The sequence below is a fragment of the Cupressus sempervirens genome, chromosome 5 (assembly GCF_028749045.1).
Source record: "Cupressus sempervirens isolate cs-2001-9-10 chromosome 5, ASM2874904v1, whole genome shotgun sequence".
Lineage (NCBI taxonomy): Eukaryota > Viridiplantae > Streptophyta > Pinopsida > Cupressales > Cupressaceae > Cupressus > Cupressus sempervirens.
The window spans coordinates 564794869-564812962 of NC_143122.1; the positions used below are offsets into that span (position 1 = coordinate 564794869).

General features: G+C 32.5%; 2 pseudogenes; one reads left to right on the plus strand and one right to left on the minus strand.

Moving 5' to 3' along the window:
* Positions 1–2143: 2143 nt before the first annotated feature.
* LOC149557183 (uncharacterized) lies at positions 2144–2934 on the minus strand (annotated as a pseudogene).
* Positions 2935–7776: 4842 nt separating this feature from the next.
* Positions 7777–18094, plus strand: part of LOC149557184 (importin subunit alpha-1-like) — a 120670-nt pseudogene continuing 110352 nt past the window's right edge.

Genomic DNA, 18094 nt, shown 5'->3' on the forward strand with positions numbered 1-18094 from the left:
CTAAATATTCATTTCAAATTTTCAAATACAGCTATAGCAATAGTGGTCATAATAAGTGACATTCACAGTGTGTAGAAGTCATGGGAGTGGGTTTAACTCCATCAATTCACATTTGACAGTATACTTGTGGCCAGAGCCAAAACAAGATCTTTCAAACAAGGTATACATATACATCATAGCAGAATTGAAGGGGGTTTTTGTCAGGGTTTGTAGTTGTAAGTTCTATTGTAGACATGAAAACAAAATAGGGGCCCATAAGTGTGTATATGTCACTCCCATCACAACCATTACCAATATGAAGCTCCTAGTTTTATAGATGTATGGCAGTGCAAAAACATCATGAGTGGGAACGCAGCGATCACAAGCATCAGGGTAGGGTGACTCAGAATGAATCAATTTAAAAGTAATAGGAGGGGAAGCCCCATTACAGATCCTTGAGTTACATATCTAGCACTAGAGCCCCTTAGATTAATAGAGGGATTTGGTTAACTGGGTGGAAGCACCGCATGATGCCTCTGAACCATCTCCATGAAATTCCATACCGACAAACTGATTAAAGGTATGTAAAACCCCTACTATCTATAGGGAAGTGATTGAATTGATATTATTACTTCCATAACCATTGTTCTCTAGTAGAAACCATTGAATTCATGCATTCTTATGTACTAGGCATCTCATTTGCAGCATCTGAAAGGATAGAAAAGGCATGTGAACTATTTGACAAAATGCCTCTAAGAAATATAGTCTCATGGCTAGCGATGATAGTAGGATATTCTAAAGATGGATTAGTTAGAAATGAACAAAAAACTTTTAAGTACACGCAATTGGTTGGTTTTAAGCCAGACTCCTCAAATGTCACCTATATTCTCACTATATGTGGTCAAATTAAATATTTGGAATAGGGTATGAACATCCATGAAATCTTAATTAAGAGTAGATTTTGTCAAATCTCACTATTGTAGGTGCCCTGCTAGACATGTATACAAAATGTGGAAACATGGAAAAGGCGTGGGAACTATTTTACACAAATTCTCAATGATATGTAATCTCATGGACAATCATGATTATAGGGAACACACAAAATGTGTTTATTGAAAAGGATTTAGAAACTTTCAAAGAAACTTCAAAAATAATGTCTTCTCCCTCTTCATAAACTCTTGGTTTGTTTTCATAATCCAAACAGATGACTCAATCCCTGTTACCCATATCTATTTGTTGGTGACACCAAAACAAAATTTTGAGTGGATTAAGGATTGAATATAATTTGATTTGGACGGTGATATAAAATGACTAGGACTAAAGATGGACTGGTGTATATCAACAACAATGAGAAAAAATTGTGTAATGGCAATATGGAATTGGTGTTATGCAGACTAAATTGGTAGATCCACTTTTAACACAACCTCTTCCCTCAAATTATAGAGGTTAGTTCTAGCCATAAGACCCCTTAATTATGAAAGGTTCTCTATGCCCCAACTATTTGATATCCATTTCTTTAGGAAAGTCAGTTATTGGCATTTAAAGATCTAAAGATATAGACTTATAGGAAGCATCATTAATCCAAATAATTTTTTTAAGGGAATTTTTTTTCTTTGTTATCTGCCTTCGACATCCCATAAAGTATATAGAAATAAAGGCTCTTACATGATGCAATAGCATTAACTCCCAAGTCTGATACAAAAATTGAGCCAAAATAGCAAAATACATTAAAATGATAGTTGTATTAGATAAAATAAATATAGTCCTATAAATTACTGAATTGGAGAGTAGAACTAAATCTAGGAAACAGCCTGAATTGAATCAAATATGGACCACTTACTAATTGTGACAGAATGAATTGCTATTTAAAATCAATGCTTTCAACTATGTGGGAACCCAAATTTCAATAATTTGAAAGACTCACTTTGAAAATTTGACATAAATTCTGTAATTTGTTTACAAATGCTTTTGAATAAATATAGTCCTATAAATTACCGAATTAGGGAGTAGAGCTAAATCTAGGAAACAGCCTGAACTGAATCAAATATGGGCCACTTACTAATTGTGACAGAATGAATTTTTATTTAAAATCAATGCTTTCAACTATGCGGGAACCCAAATTTCAATAATTTGAAAGACTTACTTTGAAAAGGTGACATAAATTCTATAATTTGTTTACAAATTCTTTTGATCTTTGTATGATTCCTTTACAGGATGAGCCACCACCTGCAATAAATGGCATAGGAAACATTTGAGACAAAACCTCTTGGGAAAATAGAGAATTAAATAGAGTTTGACCGCAATTGTATTTATCTATGCAGTGGTCTCTAACTTAAGAATGATTGGTACTTGCTTCAGCAAGAAAATGTCTCTAAGCTTTGTCCAATTTCCCATTTTTGTTAACTTGTGCGTCTTCCTCCTCTTTGGAAGAATATCCTTTAGAAGCACACCTTTCTCTATTGAACTAGAAGCATTTTATGTGGCAGTCTCTATTGTCCTTAATGGTAGTCTCCATGTCAAGATAAAACTCTAGATAATTGCTTGAAGTGGTATTTGAGCCATTCAATGACCTTTCATTTTTCAACTCTCCATATCTCATTACTCGGTTCTATTCTTTAGTCTAGGAACTTAACTTTTCTCCATGATATTGATGACCATTAAATTATTTCATTTGATTCCATGTATTATTTTCAAAACATGAGCCCTATAATATGATTTCCCCTTCTCTTTCAACCGTACTTGACCCTTCTTTTTTTGTAGTTGTCATATTTTATTCATCTCTACATGTAGATAAAGGATTTATTGCACCTCGTCCTCTCCTAAAATACTTGGGTGCCAAAAAGTGGGCACCACACCACACAAAGATAAACAAACTGGGTCAATAGAAATAGTTGTTGTTGCAACTAACTCAACAATAGATGCATCTCCTTGTTGTGTCTGAATCCATTGGGACATGGGTTACATGTATGTCCCAAGCTAAGTAAAGCTGGTGATGAAATGGAAACCAATGATGTAGTCTAATCTTTAGCATTCAGTTGGGTAGAACCTACTCTACGGGGATAAGGATGGGCTTCGTGGAGGAATTTTTATATCATTTACTTTCTCTATCGACAAGGCCATGCCTCTACTAGAAGATCCCCTTACCAACTTGGACAAGAATATTTGAGTGTGGCTTCTATTTTGAACAGAAGTCTTGGTGCCAATGTGCTCTTCAATTTGATGCCAGGCTTGTTCGTACAATTTGAGTGCCTCCAAAAAATTCACTATGTGAAAATACCCTCTTTTGGGTAAATTCCATGTTTATTAGGAGGTTGATGTGGTGAATTCAAGTTTTTATGATTGTTGTGATTGTGAAATTTTCTCTGTTGGAATTAGTGAATTCATTACTCTCATTTGTGGCATTCAATGATGTTCCATTTCACTTATTTTCCTCTTCTAAGTGTATTATCTTGATCTTTTTAGTTTCCATATGTTTATAATGTTATTTATACTCCTGTTGGAATATATTTTGCAAGACACTTTCAGTGTGCCTCTGCCATCTTAGAGAGCTATGAGTGGAGTTCTTAGAGAGAATATTCTTCTATTTGGTGTTGCCATTGTAGTGACATTGGAAGTTTTAGAAAAATGTTACTTTTACCTTTTTAAGATTGAATCTTATTGTACATTGTAATAAAAATAAGTTCTTAATATCATTTGCCAAGATTGTACTTCTAGAAATTATGAGGATATTTTCAATGTAGGTGCCATGGATGATAGCTAGAAGCAACACCATTTAAATCACCCTCATTGAATGTCAACTTAAAATACACATTTTCATCTACTAGAGCATCAGAGAAACCTTGTTATCTATGATGATTTCTCATTTCTTAAATCTGGGACTCGCAACATTATTTCGAGGCTTGTTAATCAGGTATGTTCCCAAACTAGTTTGTAATTTTAAGTGTTTCCTTTCTACATCCTGTATGTATGCACAATGCAAATCATAAATTGAAATAGATTTATGTGTTTTTTAAGATTATCTTTATAAAGTTTCTCAAGTTTGAGTTTGAATTTTGAATCATTAAAATATAATAGAATTAAAGGAAAAGCAACATGGTCAACATTCATTTGGATTAGGAACCTTATTTTCTCATCAAGAGAGTGAGCTAGCTATGACTTTACTTAGTTCTTCTGATATGTATTGCCCTACCACTGAGATAATGGTTTTTCTCACATTTAGTGCTTTTTGAGTGTGTATTTACCTTTCAAGACATAACAAACCATTTGCAGTTTGATCTTAGCAATTATGGCTCTAATACATTAAATTTTATCAAGAGGCATCTAAATATCAAATTTGGGAACTTTGAGTGTTGTAGTGCTAACCTTCAGGACTTTGAATGTTCAATAAATTCCTAGACCTCAATACATTCTATTTTAGGGAGTGTGGACTGACCTTACAAAATATTTTACTCTAACTTGATGAGAACAATTTCATCACAAATTTTGAGTTGGTGAGGCTCATGAGTAAAAAAAATGATTCCAACTTTTTTAACACTTGAGCTCAAAGCATAGATACAAAGTATCTGTGTTGCAGGGGATATGTAATTTTCTCTAATAGACCAGGAAATTATAGTGTTTGTGGGAACACAATGTAAATGGTAAAAACTTGAACGTCCAATATTGGCATGTTAGGCATGCAGGTTCACCCTAACTATTTTGTAGATTCTATGTTGTAATATCAAACTGGCATAACTTGTAGAATGTTGTTGGAAAATAACTTGTAGAATGTTGTGTATTTAATGTTGTAATACTTAAAATTAATTACAATGGAAAATAGCCACCATGTGGCACTTGTTTAGCATGCAGTCAAAATACCCCTCTAGGATCCAACATAGCCGAATATAGGAATACTAAATATACAAAGTGAAGATATAACGATGAGAATCTAGATGAATAATTTGATTGTTTCTTTTTTGATATCATTGGCCTACATAGATAAATAATTAAAAGACTAATCCTATGTTTTCTTGTTACCAGTCAACCTTGGAAATTTCAAAACTAGCACTAAATAATATCATTCCTACCAATAACTATTAAACTTGACACAACTATGCATAAAAAAACACACTCATGCACATAGATGCAAACACACTCATTGTTCTAATGGACACGGCCCACTACAACATCCATAACACAACAAGAAAATGATGATTTCAAAGGCTGGTTAGAAAGTTCAACTCAACTATCTAGGCAAATAGAAGGTGATGGATTGATGGATACAACAATCTCTACTAGTCAGCTACTGTAAAATCATGATGGGAACATTAGCTAGAGTATTGTTAATTGTGTGTGCACTTTTCCTATGATTGAGAGCATTACAATACTTGAGATGATAGAACATGGGATTTTCCAATCTCAATAGGAGGTCCAACAAAATTAAGCTTCCATGGAAGATAAACCCTCAAGATATGACCCAGCTGATATTAGTCATAACACCACAAAAGGAAAGCCACAGTTTCTAACTGAAGGGGAAAATTTTATAAAATCACAAATGATGGAAGAGATAAGGACAAACCAAACTAAAAATGCAATGTTTGATAATGAGAAAAGTCAAGAAATGTTGCATTCCTAGACAATAGAAAATTCAGGTGTCACAAGCCTAGATGATGTACATAATGAGGACCAAGTAGCATAGAAAGGCGTGAATTCTGAGGCTAATACCTCAATTCATGTAGGCCATAATTCCAGAGAAATAGAGCTATAGTTTCTAGTCAGAGGAAAAAATTTAGAATCACAAAAAATGGATGAGGCAAAGACAAACCAAAGTGCAATAGCAGTATCTAATAATAAGAGCATTCGGCAAATATCAAGCTCTTAGACAACATAAAATTCTCATGTCTGGGAAAACATCAAATAATTTGGTGAATTCTGCTTACAAACAAGGTTGTCCACAATTCCCAAAGAAAAAAATGTACCATTCCACTTTTAGACCAAAGAGGAATTACATCTTCAACAAAGGATCAAAGCAAAAACTGAGTAGAGCATATCAGATGAGCACCATGTGGTTTTCCTGGTAGGAACTTTGACATCTCATGACACTAATAAAATAATTAAGGCTGTTGAAAATCTAGATTCTAAAGAGTTTCTTATAATGAAATTTGGGAATATATATTTCATTATATCCACTTATCTCAGAATGTCACAAAACATTACATTGCAAGATGATAAGGATTTTGAAGCACCATTAGAGATTTCTAGTCATCTTTGCTAGATAAGATCTACTAATGAAGATGCATCAATTGGTAACAACACAATCACTACCAGACAGTTGCTCCCAGATCTTGATGCCACCACAGACCAAATTATATTTGCTTGTAGAAAAAAACATTACTATGGCCCATGGGCATGTAGAAATTGAGAAGGCAGATGTATGGATCTGTCAATCTCAACGAGGCAACAATCAAAGAAAATTCTTAAGTGCAGGAAAATTCAAACTATTCATCATATAAAATCTCCAGATATGCCAAGTCAATTGTCCTATCAAGAAGTAGGAGAAAGCAATCTCACATCTGAGCATGATAGTGTACAAACTCCAATAGGAAATGAAGCTCAACCACAAGAAATGGGAAAACAAATGTCATGTATGCCAATAACTTGAAAAGCTTCAATATCATATCAAATTGAGGTCACAAACCAAGATTCTCTACATGATTCAAACTAGGAAATAGAGAGGTGTAAATTCTGGGACTGATATATTAATTGCACATAAAGCAATCTATATTTCAGAATCCAAAACAATCCATTATTCAGGATCAACTAGTAATATTCATCAAAGAGTCAAAAAAAGTGAAGACTGTGTGGATAATAAAACTTCCATTTGTGATCCATTAACTGCAGGCCATATTTCCAAGGAAAGAGAACCATAGTTTCTAGTCAAAGAAGAAATTGTTCTTAAAATACAAGAGACAGTTATGACATCTGAGATTGATACATTAATCGATCATAAAACAATCTGTGTTTTGCGATAAAAAACAATCCATCACTTAGAATCAAACAAAATGAAGAATGTGTGGATGATAAAACTTCAATGTATGATCCATTTTTTCGAGGCTATATTTCCATAGAAATAGAATCGCCGTCTCTAGTCAAAGAAGAAACTATTCTTAAATCACATGATATAGTTGTGAATGCTGAGACTGGTACATCAACTAATCATACAACAATCCAAATTTGATAATCAGAAACAATCCATCATTCAGAATAAACTAGTAATATTCATTTAATAGCCGAACAAAATGAAGAATATTTGGATGATGAAACTTTAATTTTTGATCCACTTATTGCAAGACTTATTTTCACAAAATGAGAACCACAGTTACTAGGAAAAGAAAAACTGTTGTAAAATCACAAGAGATGAAAAGAAAATACACATACCAAGGTAAAACAACAATGTTAAATACAAGAAGTGGTATACAAAGATCATGCTCTCAGATCACAAAAAATTATGATGTGTGGGAAGATATACAGTTATTTGGAAAATTCTAGTTGCAAAGGAAGAAATCCACAAATATTAAATACATAAATGGGTTATCCCACACTCAGCACAAAGAAGAACCTCATCTTCCTCAATAGTCAAATACAAGTGAGGAGAGCATCTCAAATAAAATTTTTACAATTTTCTTGGCAGGATCCCTGTACTCCCATAATTTGAATAAAATAATAAAGGCTGCTAAAAATACAGATGTGGAAGAGTCACCTATAGTAACATTCAACAAGATATACTTCATCACATCCACTAATCTTGAAATGTTGCAAATCATGAGACCCCCAAATAATGAGGGTTTTGAAGGACTGCCAAAGAATTCCGTTCATCTTTGTACACAAATAGACAATTGTAGGACTGAAGATACGTCGATCATTAAGAAGACAACCATTAATACTCATTCTAGTGCAGCAATTTCCAACAAGGAGTTGGCTAATGAAAAGTCAAATTACAAGGAAAACATGAGTCATGGTGTAGCTCTATCAGATTCAATCAAGGAGATGGGGATCCTAACTATGAATGGAAATGCAAAAGACTATAATGCTGAAGATGCAGGCATTGAAATTTCTGAAAACAACTCTAAATCTAAGGTATGGATAGAATTCACAATGGGAAATGATCAAGTAGAACTTAAAACCACTAAAATTGTAAATGTAGGTTACCGAATGTGTGAGGCACTAAAACAAACATAGACAACAACTTCAATAAGTTTCAAAGTCTCTAACTATGGAATATATAGAGTCATCAAAAATGGTAAGTAAAATTTTTTCTGAAGTTATTCCAGCAGCAACACACATCTAGATCTCAGGAACACAAATTGGGAAATTCAAAAGATCTAGAATAGCATCAAATATAAACACTACCACCATTGTCACAATAGATTTAATCTCCCATGAAACTAACAACAAGCTCTATGATAGGTTTAGATTTCCATTGGAGTAGAACAATCTAATAGTTGAGCTTTTCTATTTATTTTAAATATAATTTACATTAGCAGTGCAGAATAATCAAAGAATTGACTAAAAGTAACATTGAATTGGGAGCACTCTCATCAACAATGAACATCTACATCCACACTACAGGGAATTGAAGAAGGTTGGGAGGTGAATCCCACTGTGAATTGGAAGCAGAAGAACTATTCTATATACTTGGTCATTTCTCTATCAACTAAATAGGTTGTTGAACCATTGGTAAGTAGTGATTAGGCCAATTCTTGAGAAATTTGTCATGTCCATTTTCACAATAGCTGAAGTTATTCATCACATTAGTTGATAATTGAAAATCTTATTATAAATTTTTTTCCTCACCTCTTTATTGGAAAGGTCATTTTTCGGTTAGAGATTTAAAAATTCCAAGCATCTATGGCTTAAAGAAATTTTGTAATCTCCATTTTTAGTCTTGTTGTGACTGCAATTTTTTGATAGTATCTATAACACATGTAAACAAAAAGTATTTTGAGAAAACTTCATACCAAATTTGATAAAATTCATTCATCAGGTGGGCCTATTACAATTTCAAGGAGTGCATTTAATGAAGTGAATTACCTTAATTGAGATTTTATTGAGATTCTTAATTTCTTATACTTTCATTAGTTTATATGGACTCCATTAGATTGCATGTACAATGATGCACCTGAGAGGCCTAATCACGAACTTTACAAGTAGGGGAACAGTACATTCCATGATGTCATGACCATCTCTTGTTAGGGTTTTCTTTTATAATTAGAACCTAGTTTCCTCTCATTTTAACCTTTAATCCATTTCCTCATTTGGTTGCAGGTTGGATTAAGGCCCTTTTGTCCTTTATCATCTTATTTTTGTTTCAAGGAGATTTCATTTGGGCTTTTAGAATAGTGAAAAAGGTGCAATGGGTCTGAGAAAGCATGAAATAGTGGAAGTTTTAAGTGATGAGGATAGTTTTAAGGTTGCCTTATAACCTACAATTGTTATTAGGAAGAGGGATTTAGAGTACCTTATTATGTTTAAATTTTAGTAACCAATTAGATAAAGCATGTAACCCCTATTTTGAAGAGGCAATATTTTGTGCCTCATGAAATAGTTGATGCACACAACAAAGATGGGTGGTAGAAAAGAACCATTGAAAATGTCCTAGCTAATAATAACAATGTCATTCATTTCAGTCATTCTGGAAAAAAATTATCATATCAAAATCTATGCAGAATTCATATAAAAAATGCAATCAACATATATAGAGCAAGATTTATTACTTTTGTATGATTCTTTTTTTCCCTAATAATTTATACCTAAAGTGAGTACTTAACAAAGAAATTGGGATCCCACATTTGAAATATTAAAAAGAAAAAGGAAAGACTGCATACTGATTCTTGCTAATGTGGATAATACTTTTGAAAAATATGCAAGAAACCAGGCAGTCAGTCTTCCAACTATCACTCACGATGAGTTTTTCAATACCCATTCCACCAAGGTTGAGACAACGAACCCTGTTGCACAACATTTCTTTTCACAAACTGGAAGGTAGTGATAATCAAATTAGCACATAAATTATGTTGTGCCCAATCATTTAAAAAAAATTCTCCTAAGTTGAAAGGGTAGATAGTAACATTTAAAACAAAAATTATAGCAAGAAGACAAATCTTTGAATGAGAGAAAAAATTACTTTGGAAACAAGAAATTCATTCTAAAAAATAGTACATTTCCTCATCATGTCGTATGGTGGTAGGGTAATAAAGAGGATGCCTATAGTGTAAGAATTGCATATGCTGTAAAACAAAATTCTCTCTCCTCTATTGGTAATGATTGTCTTCCTAATCTAATCTGGAATAACAAGGCTCTGCCAACATGTACTTTTGCTTGGCTAGCTACAAGGAATCAGATTTTAATTTTGACAATTTTATGAGGAGAAATATTTTTGGGTCTTCTAGGCATCTGTCATGCTACAATGAAGAGGAGATGGTAAAATGTATCCTATTGCAGACTATGCCTGATCCATATGCTCAAAGCTTCTCTTATAGCTGAAAATGCTCTGGCCTTTTCTGAGTGTGCTCAATCTATAGCTCAAAACCTAGCAAAAAGGCTTGAGTAATTTATAGACCCTATGGAAAATAGTTAATTTGTGTATATTGTAGGGTTTTTGGTTCAAAGGAATGGGTGTTATTTATGAGGCCAAAAGTTGGAACCCAATGTAACCAAACATCTTTGGAAAGTTGCAGGCAACATTAATGTTTTTTATGTTTTAACCAATTTAATCAGTTTCTCTATTCATGTTAACATTGAATAAAGAACATAAGTGCAAAGAGGAATTGACGTGGAATAGACCAAGCTAAGAGGTGAAGTAAATTTTTGACAAGGCATCTGAAGGAAACACAGGTAGGGTTGAGACTAGATATGTGTTACATGATCATTATCCAAAATGGACAACATTGACTTCTGGGCTTAAAGCTTCATTTGAGGTGACTTTTCAAGAAGTGGAAGTTGAGGGAAACACTCAAATAGTCATTAATGAAGTTTTAAATGGACATTGTCCAAATTGTTAGTAAATATTTTTGAAGTAGTAAAATATGGAGAACAAAAAATATCTCTTTCAAAAGAATTCATTGCTACAGAGTACAATAATGATGTTTGTACAATTAATTCTATAATTGGAATGGGACCCCAAAGTTGATCCCTAATAAATAAATTTAATACATTGAGCTTGATGCTGGAAACCATGAGGACCTTTACTCAATCAAGTTTCTAATAAACCTCCACATCAACATTTCAAAGAAATCTAGTATACCTTCTTCAAAAAAAGTGTTGCAGTAATAGAGCCACCTGGATGACCTCCAGTGTTTACTATATGTGGTATCCCTGATTTCATGCTTTTCTAGTAGCTATCATCTAGTGGCATTCTCCAAAAAAAATCTCTTGTGGCCTCTAAAGCTTTGGATATTTCCTTTGCCATGTCAACATTAGGAGTGTACATCCCTAGAAATACCAAGAGTTTGATAAGATAATCTTGTACATAAGGTTATTGTTTACACAAAACCTTACAGTTTGTAATCTTTTGTTATACACAAAGAATCATTTTATCCATACAGATATGTTCAAAGACAATGCTAAATTTTGACAAAGAATCATTTTATCCATATAGGGATCTTCAATAATAATATTAAATATTGACATCTGCAAAGTAATTAGACCTGTTGAAATCATATGCAAAAAAAATTTCATTGAATATTTTTCCTTCCACTTCTTAAAGTTAATATTCATATTATCACATATCGCAATAATAGAAAAAATTCACACAAAACTAGATGAAAAAAAATTCTTGGACGTTTTCACAGATCATTACAATATTTTTTATTTGATCTATTCAAAGCTTGTATTAAGGTAGGAAAATTTGGTTAAGATATTTGAATATAGAGGTATAGAAAATCATCAATAATAAAAAACAAGATGAATTCTAGAGGATTTACTATAACACATTATACTTGGAAAATCTCAAAACCATTATAACATATTGAAGGTGCTTGCATACCATCAAAGAATACAAGATTATGAAAATGTTTTTGCAAACCATCAATAAGCATATAAATAATAATAAGACCTCTTCTCTACTATGACCCAAGCATATCTTATTATGACCTTCTTCTCACCCTTAGCTTCGGCTTGAGGTGTGAAGCGACAATACAATTTCCCTAGCATGGGCCATCTAGATCTGTGAGACCCCATAGGGGATCTCCTCACCAGTGACACTCCTCTTGTAGCACTCAACTTCATCACAAGGTCTCTGGTAGCCACATAGATTAGTTTTTGTTTGAATTTTTCCCTGTGAGGATAGATACCTATTCTTTTCTATGATGTCTCCTACTTTCTTCTTATTTTGTTGTACTTATTCTTTTTTGGACATCATTTGGTGCTCCATTTTTTTGCTTTCTTCTTGGTGTAAGTTTCCAATCCCATAGACCCACATTGTGGTCTTTTGTTAGACATTAATCAAATTATCTTATCTACCACTTGTTACAGTATAGATTTAAAGTTTTTTCATATCTTGAGAGAATCATTTTTTTGCATGAAATTTCCCACTTATGCAATATTTTAGACCTAAAGGTATCCATCAAATGAGGAATACCAAAAAAAATTTCCAGTGTAACACCAATACTAGGGTACATCGTGATGGGGGGATGAGCTTCCAAGATGTGGAGAAAATGGGCCTCACTTTTGGGATGATGGTGGGGGGGGGAGGAGGAGAGGACAACAAGGGGAGGATGAGGCAAGGAGGGGTGTTGTATGGTCACATAAATCCTTGTCATGATACATGTCTATATTCCTTTTGAGATAACTGTTACTATAAATCATTGACCCCTTTTTATTTCATCTCTTTACATAGCATGAAATTTTGATATTTATACTTTTGTTTACATTTTTATTGTTTCTTGACCTTAGATTTTTCATATGACTATCCATAAAAGATAGATTTATTTATGATTAAAGAGTTTAACTATATTTCTTGATTGTTGGTTTCAATGCTTATCTTAGATTGCTATATATTGATTGGTTTGTGCATTTATTAGCTTCTCACCATAATTTCATGGTGGTTGTTTTATAGTTTGTGTGGGTTCCATATTTGGCATGGGGCTTTGGACATTTTTTAGACACATGGATATTTATGCATTAGATATTCTAGGGATAAATAGAGACAAGTTGGTCTATAAAGCTCATTTATATTTTATATTTTAGAATGCAAACTATGCATGTACATATTATTATTGAATATTATCTCTTAATACTGAAATGGGGGGATGCCAAAAAATAAAAAAATATTTTGAAGAAGTATTTTAGTATATCTTAGGCTATTTTGTCAAGCTATCTATTCTTAGAGGCAGCAAAGTGCAAATTTTATTGTCAAATAGGAATTTTACATTAGTATAGATTAAATAGAGTACAAAACAAATAGAATATATGGAAAGTAGAAATCCAAAGATAGTACTTGCTATATTGTTCATGCACAAATTTTACAAGATGAAGCTTCTAGAATTGCACATTTTATTGAAAATCATACCTCTCCTGCAAGGAAAATTGCTATGGAACTCTAAGCTCAAGTGTCATGTCTTAAGAATTTTGCATCTCTAGAGTTCCTATTTGCAAAAAATATAATTTGAAAAAGCTATTGATTGTAAGTATTAATTATTGGTGTTGTATTTGAGTACGTTTCTCCTCTAAAAGTTTACAAATATTACATTACAATGTTTTTTCATTGGGTATAATCAGAAGGAAAAGACAGAGATTTTGTGATGGAAGAATGATGCCTATCTAAAGTAGAGAGGCGCAAGCTTCTATACTTGAAGACATTAAAGGTATCTAAAAATAGGCTTTAATGAAATGTTTTTTATGCCTATTTCAAAGGTTTATTTGTTTGGTGTTTTAACACATTTGATTGAAAATGATTTACTATTATTTCATGCACTGACACTCTTTTCCAGATAATATAGATGCATCTAGTAGTAGTGCAACATGCCCTCCCCATCTAGGATTTATGTGGGGAGTTTACATCTAATGTGGTCTGATGAAACCAAATTCAGATTTGGATGATCATACTGCTGAAGTTGCTCTTAAATATATTCATAAGGTATCCATTTTATGAAAGCCAATTGCACGATTTAATTAGTTGTTTGATTTCCTTGAATTGTGACTCAATTATAAGAAAACAATCTTTTCTTAAATGTTTTTTACAAACTAATTGTTTGTGGTTCTATTTTTGCAATGCACACAAGCTAGTGTCAATTATTGCAGAGACTATGAAAAGAAAAAAATGCTGGTGGAGACGTACAATGGCCTACATACTATTCACATAGTAATTTTGTCAATAGTTCTTTTCCCTCAATTGCAAGTCAATTGTATGTTTCTCCAAGCCCATAATTCTTCTTCTATAACTACTCTTAAAGATCTTATAGCAAATGATTAAATGATTTAAAAAGTGTCTTTAGATAATCACATTTGCTTCAAAGTTTTCTTAAATTTCAAGATGTGATTCTTCTTCTTCATAAAATTTATGTTTTTATTTGGATAGTGCAAATTTTGGTGATGAACCAAATTAGGGGTTTGAATCTCTCTATATATAAAAATTCATAGTGTATTATTATTTATTTGATAGTTAACATGATTATTATTATGATTATGATTATATTTAATTTAATTTATTGTTTAACTTTGTATTTTGGCTCTATTATCATTCAAATCTAGCTCTAAAAAGGGGACATTACATTATGGTCAAGGATATGAAGTTTATGGTTACGATCAACCATTTTATGATCCATCAATGTATAGTTCTGGGGCTTATCCTATAATTGGGGTTATCAATAGGTGAATCATAGCCATTGCCTACCAAACTTTACTAGCCCATTATTTCCTTTTGTTATAGGTTTTTTTAAGCAATTTATCATAAAAATATTATTTAGTTCTTTGTTACATTTATGAATTGGCACCACTTTCCCTATTACTAGGAATAACTTTATTATATAGTTCATTGATAAAAACTCTCTTTTCATGTGCCTTTTCTTTTATCAAATTCTTATTTTTATGTGTTTGTAGACTAAGTTTCAATAAATGTCAACACCAAGTGTAATGAACACTTTTAACACCCACCTGAGCATAAGGAAGATGAAATATTTGATCCTTTGACACTTTCATATGTTAAAAAGTGAGTATTTCAATTGATTGTGTTCCATAGTTTTTAATATATGTGATTTTTAATAGGGTTTGATGTTTTTATTTTATGTGAAGCCCTATTTTCTTGACCTAAATTACATAATCATTTGTATTTTATTTATTGAAAAGTTAGCACAAGAAACAATACTTGTGTGTGGCTAAAGTTCTCCAAATTATATTTTATAAGAGTCAATCACTTCAATAATTTAAAGAAGTGTAATTGAAACGAAATATAATTTTAAAATGCTTGAACAAATAATTTAAAATTGCTGAATTGTTATTGATAAAGATTTAGATTATTGTTTTTCATAATACTTAAAATTTGTGTTCTTTGAGAAGAGTATATTATGTTATGGTGACCATGATCATGGTAGATCTAATGTTGGGAAAACAAATTTGTCAATTTTTTTTGCATTATTCTTTAAAGGGTACTAGCTCAATGGAAGAGCACCTACTTTGTAAGTAGGAGGATGGTGGTTCAATTCCATCGTGCCCTAATATGACTAAATTAATGATTAAATAAACTACCAAATATGTTACCAAATATACTACCATATATACTACCAAATATACTACCATATATACTACCCAAAAAATACCAAATATACTACCAAATAACCTACCAAATAAACTACCAAAATTACCTAATAAACTACCAAGTGAAAACAATAAATGACTAAATCAATTACCAAATCAATGATTAAAATAGTTTAGTCATAAATTTGGGTTGGAGATAAATGTCTGGCAATAAACTACCATTGGTCATGTGATCAAAATTAGTCACATATCTACAATTTTTAGTAGTTTATTGAGTAATATATTGTTGTTTTTGTACTAGTGATCTCATCTAGTCTTGGTCCATTAGTATCTAGTCCTACCAATCTCTTTGGCAAAAGGTTACTTTTTCATGGATTCACATTTTCTTTTGATTTATTTTCTTTTTGAGATTTCAAGTTTGGTTCTTAAAGTATCTCTTTCAAGCTATTTGAGTTGTTCCCTCCTCAAGGTCACCATGATCTTTTTGAGAGCAAGCTTTTGATTAAGTCACTTTTGTCTTCTCTTTTATGCTTGTAATTCAATCGGATATGACCCTTGCATAGTCTAAACATGTGATCACTTGTGGTTCCATGGTGCACTTGGGAAATCTCATTTTCTTGTGGGTTACCAAGTATCATTTCCACTCTGATTCTTCCAAGATTCATGTGTGATGTTGGGGCAATCTTGGTGTGTTTGTTTCGCATTAGTCCTATGTAATATTGGTACAAAGGCCTTGATTTTCATAGTAACCTTGGCATACACCTAATATTCCTATATCAAAATAAGTGAACAACTATATGGTGGTGCTCCCCTTTGGAACAACCCCATGCTCAAGCTTCAATAGATTCCTTCACACTTCCATCCTATCGAAGAATTCCATCCTATCCAAAAATCCCATCCTATCCAAGCATCCCATCCTATCAAAACATCCCATCCTCTCCAAGCATCACATCCAATCAATCCTACAATCATGATCCACTAGTTTTATCCATATCATAATCATCACTCTTGCATCAATCATAATCATAACTCCTACATCAATCATAATCATAGTACTGCATTGATCATAATCAAAGCTCCTACATCAATCATAATCTGAGTCATCACTAATTATAAATCCTAGAATCACAACCTCCCCAACCCTACCATCTTCCAAGTCACTTCCCTGGGTTCAACTTAAATAGTTGATCAACCCCCCTCTCCCTATAACCAATATTCCTACCCCTTGGTTATCCTTGTGCACAAGGTTTTCCTTTGTATCATTCTCTGATAGTGAGAGTATGAGCTTCCTTAAAACCCCTCTTTTAGCCACTCTCAGTCCTCTTCCTTGCCCTAGATTCTTGTAGTTTTCAAGAAGTTTTCGAGCCTCACCTTCTCTCCCCACCACCTTCTTGAGGGGGCATCACACAGTCCATTCTATCTTCTTCTACTCAAAACTAGGGCAACTATGTTGCTTCAAAAAAATTTCTCCACGTTGTTTATATTCAAACTTCTTTGAAATGGTGTTATTTCAACACTATGTTAAAGAGGGGAAAAATATAGACACCTAAATCTGATTACATCACTAGGTAATCTTATTTAGCCATCTCTTAGGACAATACTGATTAAATATTTATTAGTTAATTAATTAATCATCATCCCCTAGTTAATTAATTAATTTAATTAACTATATCCCAATTGATGAAACCAAATGATAAACCAAAATCAAATTATCAATTCAATCCCTATTCCTCTATTAAATTAAATGAATTCTCAAATCTATTTAATTTAATCCCATATCCCCATTTTATTAAAAAAATCATTTAGTAAAATATCCAAACCCCTAAAACACCCCTAAACCCTATCCTAACCCCTAATCCAATTCATTCACCCATACTAAACCTCACTTCACCACCTAACTAACCCATCGCATCAAAGCTAAGCCACTTGCCCCCTAACCCCCTTTCTAAGCTAAGCCTAATCCCCCTCCTAAACATGTGCACAACTTTAAACAAGGGTTAAGACTTGCTAACCCAAGACAAAGTCAACAATATCATCCTCACCCTCACCCTCAATAATTTATGACTCTTACACAAGAATTAAAAGCTCTTACAAAGTATTTATGAACATTTTGAGATGGCACATGCCACATTATATATAGAAACATTGATATTATACACATTCTGATGTCATGATTAGCCACATTTTGTATATGGATCTATGTATTTTGATATATATTTGCATAATTTGTCTATGGATACATGAACTTTGATATATATTTGTGTAATTTGTCTATGGATACATGTATTTTGATATATATTTTTGTCGTTTATGTGCATAATAATATACATATTAATTTAGTATAGTATTGTTCAATTTATCATGGATCATGTTTATTATTCATGTTTAT